A 14,521-nucleotide genomic window follows, 5' to 3' on the forward strand; every position below is an offset into this window, starting at 1 on the left:
AATGAAAATATGAAAACCAAACCACAAAGTATTTTAAAATTATATTACAGAAAAGAGAAAACTAAAAGTAAGTCTAAAAAAACTAAATTAATTAATAACAAAGCTTCTTTTATCTTTAGAAATAGCCAAAAAAGTACAAACCAAAACATAAACATCAATAACTAAAGCATTTCTATTTCTCAATAGTATTGTTATGAAAGAAGAACAATGAAAAAACATAAAAGAACAGCCCTCCAAATAACTGAAGAACCAAGGACCTACCCTAAAAACAATATCCAAAGTATAAGTAAATAAATTCAAACCATCTGGTAAAAATGCTATAATTTTCAATAATAGGTACATAAGAATAAAATGTATTCTAATTATTCTGTAACCCACTGCTGAAATGACAGAAACTGCTACATAAATCAAATGACAAAAGGGAAAACTACTGCTAAGTTACAGGGGATGCAGCTATCCTAAAGGAAGCACTTCCAGTGAAAGAAGTGATTGGAAATGCACTAAATAGTACTATAATGATTTCTATGGCAGATATTGTTGAAAGTGTAAGGGATCACAATCACTCTACAAATTTAATTTAGGACTGCTGTAGAGGATTTAAGAGAAACAAGCGCAAGCTCACAAGATCCCACAGGAACTATGCTAAAAAATATAATTCCCCAAGTTTCCGAAGAAGCACCAGGCCAACTCTCTCGCATAGAAAATCTAAAAAAATTAATAAGTAGAACGTGGAGACTTAGGGCCTGATTACAAGTTTGGCGGTCTTTGCTCTGTCATGGCAGCGGCCCGACAGCCATTGGCTTGGTGCTTGGACAACTGTATTACAATGTTGGCGGTACCAGAGAGCAAAGATCGCTGCGGTTCAGCTGGCACCCCTAGGTAGCCCAGACTACAGCGGTGAATAGGCATGACAAACAGTCCAGCGGAGCCAGTGTTTCTGCCGGACACATTATGATGTTGCACACTGTCAATGTATCTGTGGCGGTCCAACCACCACGTCCCAGCAATGGGGCAATGGAGAGTATAAAGGGAGCAGCTCACCTGCAGTAAGCGCTACACGTCCTGTGCGGCTATGGATCCCATCACACATGTTCTGCCGCTGCTCATCGAAGGTGCACAAAATCCACGCCACCATGGATACAACTGATGGTAAGCACACACCCCTACCTTTGTTATTACACTCAAAAACAGATCTTCGTGCCATCTTCCTCATGTTATGGGGTCACGCTATGGGCACAAGTACACTTGTCATTGTGTCCACAGTCGGAGTTATTCACAACGAATGACATATTCAGAGCAATTAAATGCCCCCCTTTGGGCAGGTCACTGCACCGCAACACTACACAAACACACACATCTGACCATCTTAGGCACAGGGACGGAAAAGTGCAAACAACATTGTTTCACACAACAGCAACAACACAGCAACATCAGATCTACCAATACAACTGACACCCTCACATTCCACACAAACCATGGACTGTCGTCAGATTGAACACACATGTGTATGTATGTGTCATAGAACACAAACGCTCCTTCCACGAAACAGCCCTGAAATGGATCAACACATCACCCACATTGGAACACAATGGAAGGACAATGGGATGCACAATAGTTTGAGAGACAAATATCCAAGGCTTACTATGCAAACATTACCTGCACAATAGGGATGGGGACATGAGGAGCACTTGTGGAAGGATGCTGCCCTGGGACACATTTCACTGTGCACATGCCCCTAAAACAACATCTGCACAGGTACTGCCCCTTCAGGTGTCCCCGGGGCAAACAATAATAGAGCCAAGTGACATGCCTATATATCTGCATAATGTGGAAGTGCAAGTCAAGAAAGCACATACAACAGCAACAGCCTGGGACATACATTTAGATGAAGTAGCTGCAAGGTACACACATCAAAATAGACACATGCACATTCAAATGCAAAGGAAGACAGCACAATTGAACATGCTCCATGTCTGGGCATGCATAACTCAAGCTTCCACACATGAGAACAATGTACAATCCATATCAGGGGGACAAGTCTAACAACACACATGCTGACATTTGAAAACACAAGATGAAATACTTACCATACCAAACATAACACAATGCAATGACACCCTGATTGCATTAACACCCACTTATTCATACAGTCAACATCTACCCTTTTCTTAGGTGACACCAGCACTGCCCACAAAGTCAGAATTAGCAAACAACAGCAATTGGATCAGCAATCAGGCTGAAATACACAAACTGTAGGCATACAACACAAGTCAGGAACAACATAAAGATAGAAAATGAAATTTCAGGACAAATGTGTACCCAACAAAACATGAACTTGGGTTTATTAAAGGCAGATTAATGAGAATCAAAGGCCATTGACCAATCCATTTGAAAGTCTCTGCATAGTACTTCCCCACACTTGACTCCACTTAGTGCTGGGGAACCTCCACAGGAAGGGGCATCAAGTGGGTGGGCCGGCAACTCAGGGATCATCCTTGGAGGGGTTGAATTTGGGATGGGTGGGATTGGGAGGGGTGTCTTTTTCTTTGGATGGGTGGGCTTCTTCTTGGCGGGAGGAGTATGGGTGCTTGCGGGGGTGGCAGGTGTGACAGGGTAGGCCTTGGGTGTGGAAGGGATGGGTTGAGATGTGGGGGGGCTCTTTGGTTTGGGAGGAAGGGTGGAGGGAACAGGTAAAGGGCAAGCTTGAAAAGGAAACTCTCCTTGGGAATACTGGGGTGGTCTGCAGAATTGGTTGGGGATTTGGAGGTTAAGGAAGTGGTAGTCTGGTGTGTGGGTGTAGATGTCTTGAGTGTGTGCATTTGTGAGGTATGCTTCTGTTTGAGTGGTGTCCATTGCATGTGTGTTTGCGAGTGTTTGCGTCTCTTGGGGGGATGGGAGGTGGAGGTGCTGGGAGAGGGGTGCTGGATGTGTGTTTGTTTGTTAGGGTGGTGTCTATGGGTATGGTAGATGTTGTGGAGGTTTGTGTGTCTATTGGGGTGGTGTCTGCGGTTATGCTGGATGTGGTGGATGTTTGTGTGTCTATTGTGGTGTCTGCAGTTATGCTAGATGTGGTGGATGTGTCTGTGGGTGTTGCGGTGGTGTCTGCAAGTATGGTGGATATGGTTGATGTGTCTGGGTGTGTTGTGCTGGATTCTGCGGGTATGGTGGGTGTGGTGGATGTGTCACTGGTTGTTATGGCGGTGTCCATGGATATGTCTGATGTGGTGTGTGGGTCGGTGGGGGTGTCTTGTGAAGTGGTGGCTGATGTTGTGTTTGTGGGTGTATGTTGAGTGCCTGCGTGATGGTGTGTCTTGTGGTGTTTGTGTCGTTGTGTGCTGTTTGTGTGTGTTGAGGTGGGTGTGCAGATGTGTCTGTGTGCTTGGGACAGGGAGGGGAATACAGGATTTGGATTGGGAAGAGGAAGGGGGAACAGGGGAGGAATGTGCGAGTTGACAGGCTGCCATCAGTGAGGAGGGCAGAGCCTGAAAATATCTCTGTAGGCCAGACATGGCACTATGAATGCCTTCCAGGAAAGCACTGGTCTGCTGAAATTGGCTGTCTAACCCCTGGATGACATTCACAATGGCAGTCTGCCCCATAGAGATACTGCTCAGGAGGTCAATAGCCTCCTCACTCAGGGCAGGAGGGGTAACAGAAGCTGGAGCGAAGGTGCCTGTGACAAAAGAGAAGCCCACCCTCTTGGGTGAGCGGGCACAGCCAACTGAGTGGGCAGCAACAGGGAGGATTGTGATAGAACTGGGGTTGGCACACAAGGATGGTACAGGAGTAGGTCCTGATGGGTCTACCACCACTTGGGTGTGGCCAGTGGAGGCCGAATCTAATGATGAAGACATTGATCCTTTCTCCTCCATTGCCACCTCCTTACCCCCTGGGCCACTGGGTCCCTCCGTGTTGGTGGTCTCATGACTGGAAGCACCATGGCCAGATGCTTCCCCACTTGGTTGTGCCCTGTCTCTTTCACTTGCTTAGGCTGATGCTCCAAATACATATAGGAAAAGGGTCACCGCATGTCCTTGAACACACTTGAACAACAGCTGCGATTAGAAAACCTTGCCATGACGTCAAGTAGGCCACAGCAACAAACTACCTCAAGGTGCCTCCCACCTGTACCATACCATGTGCATGCATGTCATCTAAACTGCCAACAGTTGACCACAGGAAAATCAGGATCTCACACAACAACAATTGCTTGACTGAAGTTATGCACTCACAGTAACCATTGAACAAGTAGGAGACCACATCACCTTCAATGCTTTCCCCCATTGAGCATACCTCAATTGCCTGTTAGCATACAATAGTAGGCCAATGGCAACTTAATTCCCACAGATCCCACACAAGGTCATGCAGACATCTATTTGTCACATATACAATAACACAACAATAAGAAATGATGCTCCTAAAACCTGACATGTTGCTGACAACAGTACTGTAGCCCGAAGAAGGTGACATGGAAATACTCATGTCACACTGGAAACATAACAATGCACAATGCAACTGAAAGGTTTCCCAGTGGAATCATGGAGGTAGAACCAATGTTGCTCAGATGCTACACATTTGGAATGGAAATGTACAATGTACACAAAATGTGCAAATGGTCAGGGAGATATGTCTCTAAAATTCACAAGAAAATGTCTAGCACCCCTTACAACGACATACTCTGGCTGTATCAGTAGATACCATTAGTCCTTTGTATATTGGAAAGGTCCAAAGGTTTGCAAGTACTTGTAGAAGGCCCTAAACATGTTTTGCCAATGGGAAGTTACATCACTGTCTCTGTTTTGATCCTGTAAACCCAGATTTCTGTTGATAAATGTTTGTTCCCACCCCCATATGATTCAAACATAACTGCAAGTCATTCCATTATGCATGCCAATAGTTAGGTAACAAACTTTACCCATTACACATGTGCAGTACACTCTTTTACATGATGCCACATTAAAGGCCTGGAAATGCATATTGTGTGTGAAACCTCTAGTACTACCCATCACGTCCCTCATTGCTAGTGTAGTTGTACTTGCCAAATCACATGTTATAATGGGTGACAGTATGTGTCCTGTTCTCTACCTTGTATTTCAGCTTCGGGACATCTCAAGGGTCTCCAACGTCTGTTCTTAAAAGTTCTGGTCTGTCCAAGGTAAGGGAGACCCTTTCTGGTAGCCACGGTGCTGCAGACAAGGAAATATCAAGGCAGACTGTGCCCTACAGAAAGAGTCTAAGAGGGAAAAAAAAACCAAAGGGGAAAAAAACTCTGCTAGAGAGGGAACTCCTGAAAAAGAGGGTAGAAACAATTGGAAAACAGGGAGAGTCCAAAAGAAGGCAATAAAGGAACCAAACTACAGCAACAGGAAATAACCGAAGAATGATGAAGATCCAAGAGAGCCAACAGGATGCGAAAATACCCCAGACGGAAGGAAAGAGCACCAACGGAGCATAGACATTTCAACAGGGAATGAAGAGTGTTGCAACACGAGGAAAAGAAGAACTTGGTGCTTTATATACCTAAAGAGAGGAAGTGACGTAACAGGAAATAAAAAGCGGCCATCTTGGATTGGGAAAGACTAATATGGGGAGAAGAGGGACAGCCATGTTAGAATGGTATATATATATATATATATATATATATATATATATATATCTCCTCCAGGCATGCTGGGAACAAGAAAAAGGAAGAATAAAAGGACAACAACCTTGTCTCCAAGAGAAGGTAATTTTGGGTCAGGAACCATGACTCCAACTGGAGACGCAATGTTAATTTAGTGGTTTAAGGGCTGCCGCAGGATCTTGCAGCAGCCCGGTACACTGTACCAGCTGGCATCATGGAGGTGATCTGCGATGCCAAAACACACACCGCGGGCCGCCACACTGACCTGCGACACCTACCGCGGGAAGGAGGAAACGTTGTGGGCCGTAGCACGGCCTCCAGCATTTGAGAGGATCGCGTCACAGGCTGAAGCAGCGCCCGCGGTACGACAGTATGTGTCAGCCACCAATCAATGGTAACACACTCCTGTCTGTGGCACCAGATGAAATGTAGCCTCACTGTAAATGTCCTATTCCAAACACAGGTTGGCATGCACATATATATGAGGGAATACAGAAATTATCACATGAACACAGGTAGACCATGCATGAAACAGCAGTGTACACATTTTGTCAAAAGAGAAAGGGACACATGCTAACATGTAAGCACAAGGAATGTTGGCAACAGTGATGGCACATAAATCATGTCAATGGACATTCCCCACTTACCAAGGGAAAGTTCTGGTTTGTAGCTGACCGAAAGAACAACATATGCTCTGTCACATGCACGATGGCCATCTTCACATTACAGACACTAGTGAGGCACCAGTACTCGTCACACACTGAAGACAAGTGGCCTCTAGGGTACAGATGTCAATTTACTCACTTGACCAGACACATGGCTGAGGAGGTTGTACGACGGAACACCGACTTCCAAAACAACGAGGGGCATATTTATACTCTGTTTGCGCCGGATTTGCGTCGTTTTTTTTTACGCAAATCCGACGCAAAACTAACTCCATATTTATACTTTGGCGTTAGACCCGTCTAGCGCCAAAGATCTTGGAGTTTGCGTCATTTTTTAGCGTGGACACCTTCCTTGCGTTAATGATATGCAAGGTAGGAGTTCCCGTCTAAAAAATGACTCCGAGGCATGTGCGCCGTATTTACCCTCCCGGGCAAAAATGACGCCCGGGAGTGGGCGGGTAAAAAAAAATGATGTCCAGCCGCTTTAGCGTCATTTTTTAACGCCTGGTCAGGGCAGGCGTTAAGGGACCTGTGGGCTCGGAAGGAGCCCAGAGGTGCCCTCCCATGCCCCCAGGGACACCCCCTGCCACCCTTGCCCACCCCAGGAGGACACCCAAGGATGGAGGGACCCATCCCAGGGAACTTAAGGTAAGTTCAGGTAAGTATTTTTTTTCTTCTTTTTTTTGTGGCATAGGGGGGCCTGATTTGTGCCCCCCTACATGCCACTATGCCCAATGACCATGCCCAGGGGACATAAGTCCCCTGGTCATGGCCATTGGGCAAGGGGGCATGACTCCTGTCTTTGCTAAGACAGGAGTAATTTCAATGGGGGTTGGGAGTCAAAAAAAATGTCGCTAATCGGGTTGAGGCGAAAATTTTGCCTCAGCCTGACTTGCCCCATTTTTTGGCGCCCAAGCTCCATTTTCCCCTACGCCGGCGCTGCCTGGTGTAAGTAATTTTTTTTTACGCACACCAGGCAACTCCGCCGGCTAACGTCATTCAATAAATAAGGCGCCCGCATGGCGCTTTGGAATGGCGTTAGCCGGCCTTAAATTTTTTGACACACAACTGCGTTGGCGCAGTTGTGCGCCAAAAAGTATAAATACGGCCTGAGTGCCTTAACAACGAGGTCGGAACACCGACCTCGTTGTTACTCCTAATGCCTTTACCACGAATGCCTTAACAACGATATTTCGTTATAAAGGCATTCCTGATAAAAGCATTAGTAATAGGCACCATTGATCCTGCATCCCTCACCCCAACCCCCCAACCCCACCCCAATACCTAACACCCCCTGACCCCCCACCCCTCCCCAAAACCTAAAACGCCCCACCTCCCCAACCCCACCCCAGAACCTAAAACCCCCTGACCAGCCCACCCCCTCCCCAAAACCTAAAACGCCCCACCCCCCAACCCCACCCCAAAACCTAAAACCCCCTGACCCCCACCCCCTCCCCAAAACCAAAAACGCCCCACACCCCCAACCCAGCCCCAAAACCTAAAATCCCCTGAGCCCCCCACCCCGCCCCAAAACCTAAAACGCCCCACCCCCCAACCCCACCCCAAAACCTAAAACCCCCTGACCCCCCACCCCCTCCCCAAAACCAAAAACGCCCCACCCCCAACCCCGCCCCAAAACCTAAAACCCCCTTACCCCCCACCCCCTCCCCAAAACCAAAAACACCCCACCCCCTCCCCAAAACCAAAAACGCCCCACACCCCCAACCCAGCCCCACAACCTAAAACCCCCTGACCCCCCGCCCCAAAACCTAAAACGCCCCACCCCAAAACCTAAAACCCCCTGACCCCCAACCCCCTCCCCAAAACCAAAAACACCCCACCCCCCCAACCCCGCCCCAAAACCTAAAACCCCTGACCCCCCACCCCCTCCCCAAAAACAAAAACGCCCCACCCCCAACCCCAACCCAAAACCTAAAACCCCCTGACCCCCCACCCACGCCCCAAAACCAAAAACGCCCCACCCACCCAACCCCGCCCCAAAACCTAAAACCCCCTGACCCCCCACCCCGCCCCAAAACCAAAAACGCCCCAACCCTGCCCCAAAACCTAAAACCCCCTGACCCCCCACCCTCTCCCCAAAACCAAAAACGCCCCACCCCCCCAACCCCGCCCCAAAACCTAAAACCCCCTGACCCCCACCCCCTCCCCAAAACCAAAAACGCCCCACCCCCCCAACCCCACCCCAAAACCTAAAACCCCCTGACCCCCCACCCCGCCCCAAAACCAAAAATGCCCCACCCCCCCAACCCCGCCCCAAAACCTAAAACCCCCTGACCCCCCACCCCCTCCCCAAAAACAAAAACGCCCCACCCCCAACCCCAACCCAAAACCTAAAACCCCCTGACCCCCCACCCACGCCCCAAAACCAAAAACGCCCCACCCACCCAACCCCGCCCCAAAACCTAAAACCCCCTGACCCCCCACCCCGCCCCAAAACCAAAAACGCCCCAACCCTGCCCCAAAACCTAAAACCCCCTGACCCCCCACCCTCTCCCCAAAACCAAAAACGCCCCACCCCCCCAACCCCGCCCCAAAACCTAAAACCCCCTGACCCCCACCCCCTCCCCAAAACCAAAAACGCCCCACCCCCCCAACCCCACCCCAAAACCTAAAACCCCCTGACCCCCCACCCCGCCCCAAAACCAAAAATGCCCCACCCCCCCAACCCCGCCCCAAAACCTAAAACCCCCTGACCCCCCACCCCCTCCCCAAAACCAAAAACACCCCACCCCCCAACCCCACCCCAAAACCTAAAACCCCCTAACCCCCCACCCCCTCCCCAAAACCAAAAATGCCCCACCCCCCCAACCCCACCCCAAAACCTAAAACCCCCTGACCCCCCACCCCCTCCCCAAAACCAAAAACGCCTCAACCCCCAACCCCACCCCACCCTAAAACCTAAAACCCCCTGACCCCCCACCCCCTCGCAAAAACGCCCCACCCCCTCAACCCCGCCCCAAAACCTAAAACCCCCTGACCCCCCACCTCGCCCCAAAACCTAAAACGCCCCACCCCCCCAAACCCACCCCAAAACCTAAAACCCCCTGACCCCCACCCCCTCCCAAAACCAAAAACGCCCCACCCCCACAACCCCACCCCAAAACCTAAAACCCCCTGACCCCCCACCCCCTCCCCAAAACCTAAAACGCCCAACCCCCCCCAACACCCCCAACCCCACCCCAAAACCTAAAACCCATGGACCCCCCACCCACTCCCCAAAACCAAAAACGCCCCCCCAATCCCACCCCAAAACCTAAAACCCCCTGACCCCCACCCCCTCCCCAAAACCTAAAACGCCCAACCCCCCAACCCCACCCCAAAACCTAAAACCCCCTGACCCCCCACCCCTTCCCCAAAACCTAAAACGACCCACCCCCCCCACCCCCGCCCCAAAACCTAAAACCCCCCCACTTACCTGAGTCGTCGCCTCGTCATCTGCGTCGTCCTCCTCAGCCGACTCCCTTCTTTGTACCTTAACCACGCATGTTTGTTGTTCAGTACATGCGTAGTTAAGGCACAAAATAACGAAGTCGTGGTTAAAAAAAGCGTTGTTCCGCTTTCGTTAACCAGGACTTCGTTATAAAAAAATTAGCGTAAAGGACGTTTCCCAGCTGAGGGCAGTGAGCCATCACTTCTTTTTATTCGGCCTGTAACACCTAGGAGTAGTGGTCTGTAGCATAGAATTTAGACATACTACACCAACAACCATTATTTGATTGATCAATGTACACAGCCATGTGTTGTCCCTGGAGAGCAGATTGTTTGTGGATTGTACAAAGTTGTGTCCTAGGTCCCTGGGCCAATTCGCAAGGCACATCGGTATGTACCACATTGAATATCCACACAAACAGTTACTCATCTACTGTTTCACTAATGGCTCATCCCTAATCGTCAGGGGGAGATGTCAGAACCTAACACAATAACTGTGAAATGTGACAAGCAGGAATATGCTCTGTACTCACCTGCTTGTGGCTGCTGTGCTCCCCTCGAGCATCCATCAAGGTCTAGGTACGCCACTGACAAAATGTGACCATTAGGGGCGGTCATGGTCCGACGTCCGCCCCGCTTACGTTGCGAGGACAGCCCCAGGTGGACGTCCGCAATCTTCCTGGCCCAACATCTCAGGTCCTTCCACCTCTTGCAACAGTGGGTGCTCTGCCGGCTGTGGACCCCAGGGTCTGCACTTTCTGGGCAATGGCTCTCCATATCTCCTTCTTCTGATGAGCGTTTACCTGTATGGCTGCAAGAGACAAATCAACTGATTACAAACACAAGTTTTTGCCCAAATAATTGTGTCACACACATGTCAGAACACAAAATGGGTAATTTGTCAACACACCACAAGTGTAAAGCACACAAGCCAATAAGTACAGGGACATGACTACAGACTTTTGTATCCATCCGCAGACTAGCTCCCTACCCTGCTTATAGCCTACAATGACTAAGCAAGCCTACTGACATCAGGTAGCCCATGCTCCAGCAACATGTTCTGGGATGTGAGCCACAATGAAACACTACACACCAATGTGGCTTCTGAATGGTAAATTCCTAGGCCTGACTGGAACAACACATTCACAGTCTGCACGATTGACTCACTGCATACAGTCCTTGACCCCTTCGCTGCCAGGCCTTTTCCCCCTCCTGTGCTGAGCCTTTTTTTGGCTATTTGGGGCAGTTCGCGCTTAGGCCCTCATAACTTTTTGTTCACATAAGCTACCCACGCCAAATATGCGTCCTTTTTTTCCAACATCCTAGGGATTCTAGAGGTACCCAGACTTTGTGCGTTCCCCAGAAGGAGGCCAAGAAATTTGCCAAAATACAGTGAAAATTTCGTTTTTTTCAAAAAAATTGGAAAAAGGGGCTGCAAAAGAAGGCTTGTGTTTTTTCCCCTGAAAATGGCATCAACAAAGGGTTTGCAGTGCTAAAATCACCAGATTCCCAGCTTTCAGGAACAGGCAGACTTGAATCAGAAAACCCAATTTTTCAACACAATTTTGCCATTTTACTGGGACATACCCCATTTTAACGATTTTTTTGTGCTTTCAGCCTCCTTCCAGTCAGTGACAGAAATGGGCATGAAACCAATGCTGGATCCCAGAAACCTTTCTGAAAAGTAGACAAAATTCTGAATTCAGCAAGGGGTAATTTGTGTAGATCCTACAAGGGTTTCCAACAGAAAATAACAACTGAAAAACAAAATATTGAAATTGAGGTGAAAAAATCTGCAATTTTTCTCTACGGTTTACTCTGTAACTTTTTCCTGCAATGTCAGATTCTTTAAAGCAATATACCGTTACGTCTGCTGGCCTCTTCTGGTTGCGGGGATATATAGGGCTTGTAGGTTCATCAAGAACTCTAGGTACCCAGAGCCAATAAATGACCTGCACTCTGCCTTGGGTTTTCATTCTACACCGGGTATACAGCAATTAATTTGCTGAAATATAAAGAGTAAAAAATAGCTATCAAGAAAACCTTTGTATTTCCAAAATGGGCACAAGATAAGGTGATGAGGAGCAGTGGTTATTTGCACATCTCTGAATTCCGGGGTGCTCATACTAGCATGTGAATTACAGGGCATTTCTCAAATAAACGTCTTTTTTACACACTCTCTTATATTTGGAAGGAAAAAATGTAGAGAAAGACAAGGGGCAATAACACTTGTGTGGGTAGGCCTAGCGCCTACGAAAGGAAAGGGCCCAAAACACAACGTGGACACATCCCATTTTTTTTTACAGAAAAAAGAGGTGTTTTTTGCAAAGTGCCTACCTGTAGATTTAGGCCCCTAGCTCATGCCGGCACCTAAGGAAACCTCCCAAAAAAGCACATTTTTGAAAACTAGAGACCTAGGGGAATCCAAGATGGGTGACTTGTGGGGCTCTGACCAGGTTCTGTTACCCAGAATCCTTTGCAAACCTCAACATTTGGCTAAAAAAACACATTTTCCTCAAATTTCGGTGACAGAAAGTTCTGGAATCTGAGAGGAGCCACAAATTTCCTTCCACCCAGCGTTCCCCCAAGTCTCCCGATAAAAATGGTACCTCACTTGTGTGGGTAGGCCTAGCGCCCACTAAAGGAAATGGCCCAAAACACAACGTGGACACATCCCAATTTTTTTACAGAAAACAGAGGTGTTTTTTGCAAAGTTCCTACCTGTAGATTTTGGCCCCTAGCTCAGCCGGCACCTATGGAAACCTACCAAACCTGTACATTTTTTAAAACTAGAGACCTAGGGGAATCCAAGATGGAGTGACTTGTAGGGCTCAGACCAGGTTCTGTTACCCAGAATCCTTTGCAAACCTCAAAATTTGGCTAACAAAAACACATTTTCCTCACATTTCGGTGACAGAAAGTTCTGGAATCTGAGAGGAGGCACAAATTTCCTTCCACACAGCGTTCCCCCAAGTCTCCCGATAAAAATGATACCTCACTTGTGTGGGTAGGCCTAGCGCCCGCGACAGGAAATTCCCCAAAACACAACGTGGACACATCCCATTTTTTGACAGAAAACAAAGGTGTTTTTTGCAAAGTGCCTACCTGTAGATTTTGGCCTCTAGCTCAGCCGGCACCTAGGGAAACCTACCAAACCTGTGCATTTGTGAAAACTAGAGACCTAGGGGAATCCAAGATGGGGTGACTTGTGGGGCTCTGACCAGGTTCTGTTACCCAGAATCCTTTGCAAACCTCAAAATTTGGCTAAAAAAACAAATTTTCCTCACATTTCGGTGACAGAAAGTTCTGGAATCTGAGAGGAGCCACGAATTTCCTTCCACCCAGCGTTCCCCCAAGTCTCCCGATAAAAATGGTACCTCACTTGTGTGGCTAGGCCTAGCGCCCACGAAAGGAAATGGCCCAAAACACAACATGGACACATCACATTTTTTCACAGAAAACAGTGCCTACCTGTGGATTTTGGCCTCTAGCTCAGCCGGCACCTGGGGAAACCTAGCAAACCAGCACATTTCTGAAAACTAGACACCTAGGGGAATCCAAGATGGGGTGACTTGTGGGCTCTGACTAGGTTCTGTTACCCAGAATCCTTAGCAAACCTCAACATTTGGCCAAAAAAACACTTTTTCCTCTCATTTCGGTGACAGAAAGTTCTGGAATCTGAGAGGAGCCACAAATGTCCTTCCGCCCAGCGTTCCCCCAAGTATCCCGATAAAAATGGTACCTCACTTGTGTGGGCCTAGCGCCCACGAAAGGAAATGGCCCAAAACACAACGTGGACACATCACATTTTTTCACAGAAAACAGAGGTGTTTTTTGCAAAGTGCATACCTGTGGATTTTGGCCTCTAGCTCAGCCGGCCCCAGGGGCAGAAATGGCCTAAAATAAGTTTGCCCCCCCATCCCCCGGGGAGCGACCCTTGCCTACGGGGTCGCTCCCCTTGCGTGACAGCGCAAAAAAAAAGATCCCCAGTGCCTAGTGGTTTCTGCCCCCCTTGGGGGCAGATTCACCTAAAATCGGCCAATTTGCCCACAAGGGGGGCAGAAATTGTCTAAATACAAGTTGCCCCTCCAGGGGAGCGACCCTTGCCTAAGGGGTCGCTCCCCATCTCTAATAAAACAAACAATCAAAAAAAAACACCATTTTTTTTTAGCTCTGGCGCCTAGAGGTTTCTGCCCCCCTGGGGGCAGATCGCCTAATAACAATAGGCCGATCTGCCCCCAGGGGGGGCAGAAATGGCCTAAAATAAATTTGCCCCCCACCCCCCCGGGGAGCGACCCTTGCCTACAAGGTCGCTCCCCTTGCGTGACGGCGCAAAAAAAAAGATCCCTGGTGCCTAGTGGTTTCTGCCCCCCATGGGGGCAGATTGACCTAAAATCGGCCGATCTGCCCCCAAAGTGGGCAGAAATGGCCTAAATACAATTTGACCCTCCAGGGGAGCGACCTTTGCCTAAGGGGTCGCTCCCCATCTGTAAAACAAAACAAAAAATCCCCGGTGCCTAGTGGTTTCTGCCCCCCTTGGGGGCAGATCGGCCTAATTAAAATAGGCTGATCTGCCCCTCCTGGGGAGCAGAAATGACCTAAAATAAATTTGCCCCCAAGGGGAACGACCCTTGCCTAAGGGGTCGCTCCCCTTACGTGAAATTCCCGAACAAAAAAAAAAAACTCCCTGGTGTCTAGTGGTTTCTGCCCCCATTGGGGGAAGATTGGCCTGATAAAAATAGGCCAATATGCCCCCCTTGGAGGCAGAAATGGCCTAAATATA

Source organism: Pleurodeles waltl, chromosome 9 (assembly GCF_031143425.1).
Source record: "Pleurodeles waltl isolate 20211129_DDA chromosome 9, aPleWal1.hap1.20221129, whole genome shotgun sequence".
NCBI lineage: Eukaryota > Metazoa > Chordata > Amphibia > Caudata > Salamandridae > Pleurodeles > Pleurodeles waltl.